Raw genomic sequence first — 8294 nt, 5'->3', positions numbered from 1 at the left:
CACTGGGCAGTGGCTTGGTCTGGGATGGCAGCAGAGAAAGAGGCAAGGAACAGATTGGAAACATTTGGGGGCCAACTGAAAACATGGGGGTTTGCTGATCTATGTATTGTAGAGGACAAGGAAAGGGGAAATCATGGATAAATTCCAGGTTTGGGGTTTGAGAGAACGAATGGTGGTGCCATCTCCTGAAAGAAGGGAGAAGCAGGTAGTTGCCACAGTCTGGCTGGGCACAAATCAACCAGCCACTGAAGCAGGAACAAACTTTATTTCTGAACTCCACCAGCACACTCCACACATGTTCCTGGGAACTCCCCCGAACCACACAGCTCCTCCAGGAACCAACAACCGGAAATCCCTCTTCCGGAAATCCCTCCTTCCGCACTTCCCCAACCAATGGGAACTCTCCGGGAATCCCCACGAGAACTCCAAAGTAGCAGGCCAAGGCGGACAGTAAAGGTCTAATATACAACCGAATCAATCCAGCATCATCTTAATGGCTTTCCTCTCAACCAATACTATTGGCAAAATGCCATGCGTCATCCCGACTCGGCTGTGGCCCTCAACAGGTAGTGAATCCAGAGTTCACCCTGGAGCATTTATATTGCAATTGCTTGGCAGGCAAACAAGTGGGATGTCCTGTAGGTAGGGCAGAGGTGTGGACTGGGAGTGGCAGGAGCTCCTGGGGAGGAAGTTTATGGAGAAGGCTCCCAGTGAGGGATTTCATCATTTAAATAGACTAGGAGGAGCAAAGACACAGAGAAGAAGCAACCAGGCAGGGGGAAGGAACCAGGAGGGTGTCTTGTCACTGGAACCAAGAGCAGCAATGTTCTTAAAAAAGAGGGGAGGCCACGAACCCCAAGCCTGGAAAAAGCCCTTTGGAGTTGGCAAGATAGAGGACATTGGTGCCGGTCTTATCCAGGCTGCTATCACAAAATGCCACAAACTGAATGGCTTATAAACATTAGAAAATGTAATTCTCACAGTTTTTGAGATGGAACAGTCTACGTTCAAGGGACTGGAAGGTCTGAGAGGCTGAGCACTGTCTCAGGCCTCTTTCCTAAGGGCATTAATCACCTCCAAAAGGTCTTCCCTCCTCACATCATTACCTTCGGGGTTTCAAAAACAAATTTTGGGGGGACACACTCAGCATAGCAGTGACTTTGACAAAGTCAGTTTCAGTGACCACTTCCTGCCCCATTCTGCATCTTGAAGGACCAGGGGCCCTGCTGCTAGGTGCTTCCCTCCTCTGTACTTTGGCTGCTCTGTTCTGACAGGTAGGCTCCTTTGCCCCTGCACCTAGGGAGCGTGATGAGGGCAGCAGGTCTGCCAGCTTTCACGCTTAAGTCAGAATTCATCGTGCTTAATGAGCACTGACTGTGTGCAAGGCAGCTGTGGGCCCAGTTCAATGGCACATTCATAACCAGCTCCCCTCTGTTATCCAGCATCAAGAAGGTTGTAAAGACATTTGCAGAAATAAAAGCCATCCGATGCCACTCCCCCTGAAAAAAAGAGGGCCATGAAGGCAGGAAATGTGATCACCTGTCCCCAAGCACAGGAACCGAGCTCACTGATCTTCCCCACCAAAAACTGATCAGAGCAAACCTAGGAAGGAACTCCTTGTGAGAGCCAAGGGACAGATCCCCAAAATACAGCCACGCTCTACCCCAGACCAGGAACACTGAACTCACCAACGCTTCCCAGCCTCACACCAGCCTCTTTTTTTCTCCTTCTGGCCAGTGGAGAGAGATGAGAGGCCCAGAGGTGAATTGATTCCCCAAGGTCACAGAAGACCTATGTGTTCTATGGCACTTCTCTTCAACATAGCGGGGTTGTTGCTGGGTACATTCCACCCAGGGCCTCTTCCTGAAGGACTCCCTCCCGAAAGTCCTCCCTTCAGACTTGTGATCCCTCCTCTAGCTTTCCCACACCCCTGGCCACTTCTGATCTTTTTCCTTACACCAAACCCACTTTTATACCTCAATTTGAGGTAATATCACATCACACCGTGAGTAGCTAGCTTCTCAATTCTCCTTTAAAGATTTAGCTTGATCAAGGAGAAAGCCTATTCGAAGCTGAGAAATCTTTAAGACCTCTCTGTTTGCTTATCTTTGAAATAAAAATCATAAAATATATGGAACATAAAATTTATTATCACCATTTGGTGTTTTTTGTTATTCTCTGTGTGTGTGGTGGGGGGTACTAGCCCAGGGGTCTAACCCAGGGCTTTGCCCATGATAAGTAAGCACTCTGCATTGAGCTACATCCCCAAACCTTTTGTAAAATTTTTTATTTTAAGGGTCTTATTAAGTTGCCTAGACTGGCTTTGAACTTGAGATTCTCCTAACTCAGCCTCCTGAGTATCTGGAATTACAGGTGTGTGCAACCGTACCAGGCTCTCTCCACCATATTTAAGTTGTACATTTAGGATGTTCATGATGTTCACCATTTCTATTTATCCAAAGAACTCTTTATCTTGCACAACTGAAACTTGGTAGTCATTAAATGGTGACTCCCTGCTCTACCCTCCCCTGCTCCAGGAACCTTACTCAATTTTCTGTCTCCATGAATCTGACTACTCCAGATTCCTTGTATAAGTGGGATCATATAGTCAACTTTTTTTTTTTTTAAACAGGAAGATACCAGGCCTCAGGCTCATGGCTGGGGCAAGCAGCACTCTCTGCCTCACGTTGTTCTGTCTTTAGATATAAACATCTTGATACTTTCCTTCTCCTTGTGGCTAGTAATGCTGGTTTTCCATTTAGGGTAGGGATAGGAGATTTTCCTTTTCAAACAAATGGATAGAAATGGAAAATATAATTTGTAGTGCAAGGTCGAAGGTGGAGAGGCCCTCAGAGCGGATGAGAAGGGAGGGTGGTGGTAAGAGGCAGGGAAGCCCTGGCCCTGAGTATGAAATCTCCTTTGTGTCCCTAATATCAGCAAAAGAATGTTCCCTGGGCTCAGCTTCATGTACCCAGACTCCTTGGCTTCCTATCACCACCACCTGGAAAAGGTTTTCTGTAGTTCTCACCTTTGCCCCCTATCCGTTCATCCATCCATTTATTTACTTAGCAAATCTGGCTTTCCAGAACCTGGGCTGGGCTCTGGGAATGCTCAGGCTGCTAGGCCTTGGATACTTCCAATCTGACCCCTTCTCTTGTTTCTTCTGTTCTGATCCTCTCTCATCCGGGACCCTACTTTGCAGGCACTGAGTCAGCCCCGAATTCCCAGGTGGAGTTTCGAGGTCACATTACCACAGTGGCCAAGTTGTTACCTAGTACAGACAAGGGATGAAGCTGCTTCACCCACAGGGCAGCCTCATGCTGTGGCTGTGCACAGATGTGGGCTCAACTTTGCCAAATTATACTACTCTTCAATGAGCCAGAAACTCTCCTGTGTACAGGAATTTAAATTTTTGCTAATTCTCTGAGGGCTGCTAGTGTCTGTTTGGAACTTCTGCCCAGTAGTATTTTAGGTAAATCCTGCTCGTTTAGTGTTCAATTTGCCCCCAACTAGTATGAAATGTTCCTCAAATTCCCTGTAGGGCAGGACCAGGCAGGTCCACCCTGACCCACTGGTGCTTAACCCCTGGGAAGCCACATGGTACTCCTCAGGATGCCAGGTCAATTCATAAGTGGATTACTATGTGACTGACACACATGAGTGACTGAGGGCTGCTTCCAGGGAAGTCAGGATTCCTGGGGCATTGAAACAAGGAACCTAATGTTCACTCCCACACCTAGGCTTGGCAACCCTACAACCATGTGTCAGTGGCTTTACAGATCTTGTAGCCAAGGGCCTACGTGGGGCCTAGGGGGCCACTAAGAGGCTAACGAATGAGCCTGCCCCAGGCTAGACAAAGTTTGACAGTTTCTCAACTTTTGACTCACCTATGACATCCAGGATTCTTGGTTGCAAATTATGAGAAAATCCAATCTCATCTGAATAAATCAGTACATGAAAATAATTCAATGGTTCCAGTATCCAGAAAGTTTCTAGTAATCCAGTCTTAGGCATGATTGGATACAGGGCCTCAATAGATCAGAAGCCTGCCTCCCAGCACCTCTGGCTCTGCTCTCCAGGAAGAACTTCCCTCTAAAGCAGGTCAACTTATGTGGCAAGATGGCCTCATGGCTCCAGGCCCACTTCCAGTCAGCCTAGCAACTCCTGAGGATTGTCATTGGCCTGGCTTGGACCATATGCCTGTGCTTAAACCAATCGTATAGCCAGGAATGTGGGGCTCTGATTGGCCAAGTCCCTCTCTCCCATCAAAGTGCAGAGGGTGTTGCTTAGAGAAAAATGTTGATCCCTGACCAGAAGGGAGATGCCAGAGCCTTTTCCCTCCAAGCCCCTCCTCTGTTTTGCAGCTGTGCCTGTCTTCAGAAACCCAAAATGAGGAGATTTAAATTAGAGCTGGGGATATGGTGGTCGAACAAAAAACAAAGCACTCTTGTGCCTTTGCCCATACTGAGGGAGCAGCTTGTTGCTGCAGATCTGGCCCCACCAATACCCCTGACCTGGTCACACACCCCTACTTCTAGAAATGTCTTCAAATTAGTCTCTGTTCCAGGCAACCCTGAGTTTAGCAAAGAATTCATAAATGTCAGCTGCCATTGTTGTTCTATTAAATTCTAAATTTAGAGACCAATTTTAATTTTCACTGGCATTTTTTATTGATTACAGCATTCAGAATAAAGAAAGTTTGACTGAGATTGCTCCCCAGTATAAGAGGAATTTAGGCCTGAGCTATAACCATTCATTGGTCTGCAGTCTCCCTGCCCCGGAGCCCATACACAGCAGTGAGCGTGATATAAGCAGTAACCAAGCCCGGGAGAGCACGTATTTGGGCCCTTCGCTCTGGCTGGCCTGGCAGGCTTGTGCAGACAGATTTCCTGGGCTGAGGGAGGACAGGAGCCAAGCCTCTGGGGCTTTCCCACACTCGGGTTCCCCAGCACTGGGCTGCAGCTACTCTGACAACCTGATCCTGTTTATCCTGCCTGGTCCCCACATGATGGCTCTCACTGGCCCCTCTTTTAGTTTTCCCATGTGTAGCCTCACAAGGTGCCCTTCCTTTGTCTCGTCCTGGCTGCCCAAGAGCAAAACCTCTCAGCCCCACTATTAGACACAGTCTTCACCTTTTATGCTCAGCCTTCTCTGCAGCAGAGCTTTTAACTTTCTGTTAAGATGCCCTTGAAGAGCTGGTAAAAGTTATGCAAGTATGCCCAATAACGTGCATACAGGCCCATCGTTAGGACTGCATTGTCTGCAGGCAGCTTTCTGGGTCCCTGAAGCACCATGTTAAGGAATCCTATCTGGGAAGAACTTCCCCTTTGAAGTACTCATGCTCTTACTTCTCCATGACCTTTATATTCAGTCCTTACTTCTGTCCTTATTCCTCCACCATCATCAGGCTTGGGTCACATAGACGCTAAGTGAAGGCCCCCCAACTTCCTATGTGAATGGCAATGAACACATATTGAGCATTTAAGTATGTGCCAGATACTGTTGCAAGTGCATTGTGGGTATTAATACATTTACTTTTCACTGTACTAATTCATCTGCATTATCTCACTTAATCTTCATAGTGATTAGGAAGTAACCACAACTCAGGTGAAAACATAAAACAGGTTTAGTGCCCAGAAGTTTCCCATGTGCACCCCCATGTTATTATCACTTTGCTTCAGAAGCAACTACTGTTCCAATGACCAGTCACCATAATTTTTCTTTTTTGTTGTTGTTGTTTCTCTTTCCTCTCTCTTTCCCACGGTGATGGGAATTGAACCCAGGGCTTGTGCATGTTAAACATGTGTTCTACCACTGAAACACATTCCCAGCCCAATTTTCCTCTTCATAAACTTCAAATAAATGTAAACTTCATATACATGTGCCTAGCTTCTTGTGCTCAACATTATATGAGATTCATTTGTGTTTCAGTGATTTGTGTCTTTTATTGTTGTATAGTATTCCACTAAATGAATACAACAAAATTTATTTATCCACTTTATTATTGATAGAAATGTCAGCTCAGATCTGGGGTATCTGGAACTCTCACTCTTTTCTGATGAGAGTATACATTGCTACAGGTATTAAAGAAGACTCTCTTTTCAATAAGTTACAATAACTCATCTATTGTGGGCCAGGCACTGTGCTTAATTCATCTCACTTAATCCTCATAGTGACTAGGAAGTAGATAGTTGTCATCTGTGAGATGGGAATCAAGGTATCAATGTAATATAATTATTGTGAAGTTTAACTGAGATGACACTTTGAAGGGCTTAATCCAAAGCTGCCATTTTTGAAATGCTACTTAATACCTGTTATTGTTACTACCAAGGAGCACAGGGTTGGGAGTTCAGGATCTTGGGTTTCATGCCTATATAAGATGTCTTAAGCAAGTCATCTTTGCAGCCTTGACCTTAGAGTGCCGGCACCTAAGCCAATATCCTATTCAGGACCTCTGGGGATGACACAAGCTTCTCTTCAATAAACCCTAGGCAATGACTGTCTTATTCAATGAAGACAGTCATGGAAGGAGACAAGACCAAGACTGTAAATGAGGAGGAGGCTTGGAGGTTTTCAAAGCCCTGTTACATACTTTCTCTAGAAGTTGAGTACAGAAGGTACTTGCAAATGATGATCAATTAATACCTGCTTCTCACTAGCTTGTAAGCTCCACGGAGCATGGTCAGTGTTTTCAGTCACTCATTCACAAATACCATTGTAGCCAGTTGTGGTGGACTGTTCCATAATCCTGGTGGTTCAGGAGGCTAAGGCAGTAGGATCCCAAGTTCCATACCAGACTCAGAAACTCAGCAAGGACCTAAGCAACTTAAAGACACTCTGTCTCAAAATAAAATACAAAAAGGGTTGGGAATGTGGCTCAGTGGTTAAGCACCCCTGGCTTCACTCGCTGGTACCAAAATAAAAAATACGATCGAAGTGTTCCCTTTCCTCCTCAAATGTCAAGATCTGAGGAATACAGCAGTGAACTAGACAGGCGAGGCAAGGAGCGAGAGACAAGGAAATAAAGCAAGAAACATGGTGGCAAGTGCCGTGAAGAGGGCAGTAACTTGGAGAGGAACTCCTGGGGAGAGTCGTGTTTTAGATGAAGGGGTCACCAAAGACTTTGAAGTTCACAGGATGAGCAACTCAAATGGGTCAAAAAGGAACTGACAAGCTCCAAGGCCCAGAGGTGAGAAAACAGAAGGTGGGGGGGGAGAGGGCAGGGTTCAAGACCAGGTCTGAGGCGAGTGAGGCGAGTATCCATGGAGCCTTGTACCCCAGAATGATGCATGTGTATTTGATCTTAAGGTTGATGAGAAACAACTGGGAGGTTTTAAGCGAGAGATGGTTGCACTAGGATCCTACTGTCAGAAGGGTCTTTTGATGCTTAAGGTGGGTGGGGGGGGGGTTGCGGAAGAGAGACATGTAAAGGAAGCAGAATATGAATAGTTTGAATGATGAATGAATGCATTAATAAGATGAATGGACACGCAGCCAGGAATAACACCTGGCCCACAGGAGGTCACAGACTCAGCGGCCTGAAGCCCAGGCACCAGACACTGTGACCTTGGGGACATCCACGCCCCGCACTCAAGGCCCGGAACTCTGCGTCTCGGGGGCGGGGAGGACGTGCTAGGAGGGCAGTGCGCGCGCGCGCGTGAGGCAGACGGACGACCGGTTCTCCGCTCCGGGGTTCTCTCGTGCATCAGTCCGGCCAGGACCACCCAGCCGGGTCCCGAACCCTCGCAGCCAGCGGTGTTTACATTCCACCCGCGCTGGCCACGCGGCTCTCTGCAGCCACAGCACCGTTGGGCTCCGCCCCTCGGCCCGCCCCTCCGCGCAGCTCCCGCCAGACTTCTCCCGCGTCCGGCCCCGGCACGGCCCCGCCCCCTACCGCGCGCGCTGGCCGGCCCGCTTGCTCTCCCGCGTCCCACCCCGCGCAGGCCCCGCCACAGCCTCGTAGTCCCGCCCACCACGTCCCGCGTCCTGTCCCTCCGGCGCGCAGGCCCTGTCATTTAACCCCGCCCCTGCGCGGGTTCCGCCGTAGGACCCGCCCCAGAGACTCCGCCCCTGGGATGGCCCCGCCCCCGATCTGGCCCCGCCCCCAGCGGCCCTGAGCGCCTCGCTGGCCTGCGCCGAGGCGGGGGCGGTCCTGAGGGCGGTGGCTGGGCGGGCCCTGGCCCTGGGGCTGCCGCTGAGGGGCTCCGAGCCCGGGCGGGGCGGGGCAGAGGTGGCTGGGAGGCGCGAGGGCGGTCCGGGGCCGGTTCCGCGCGCAGGGATTTTTAAATGTCCCG

This window comes from Marmota monax, unplaced genomic scaffold (assembly GCF_021218885.2).
Source record: "Marmota monax isolate L192 unplaced genomic scaffold, Marmota_monax_Labrador192_F-V1.1 WCK01_AAM20220418_F8-fsc00101, whole genome shotgun sequence".
Classification (NCBI taxonomy): domain Eukaryota; kingdom Metazoa; phylum Chordata; class Mammalia; order Rodentia; family Sciuridae; genus Marmota; species Marmota monax.
The sequence above is the reverse complement of the archived record's forward strand: the minus strand, read 5'-3'. Positions refer to the sequence as shown.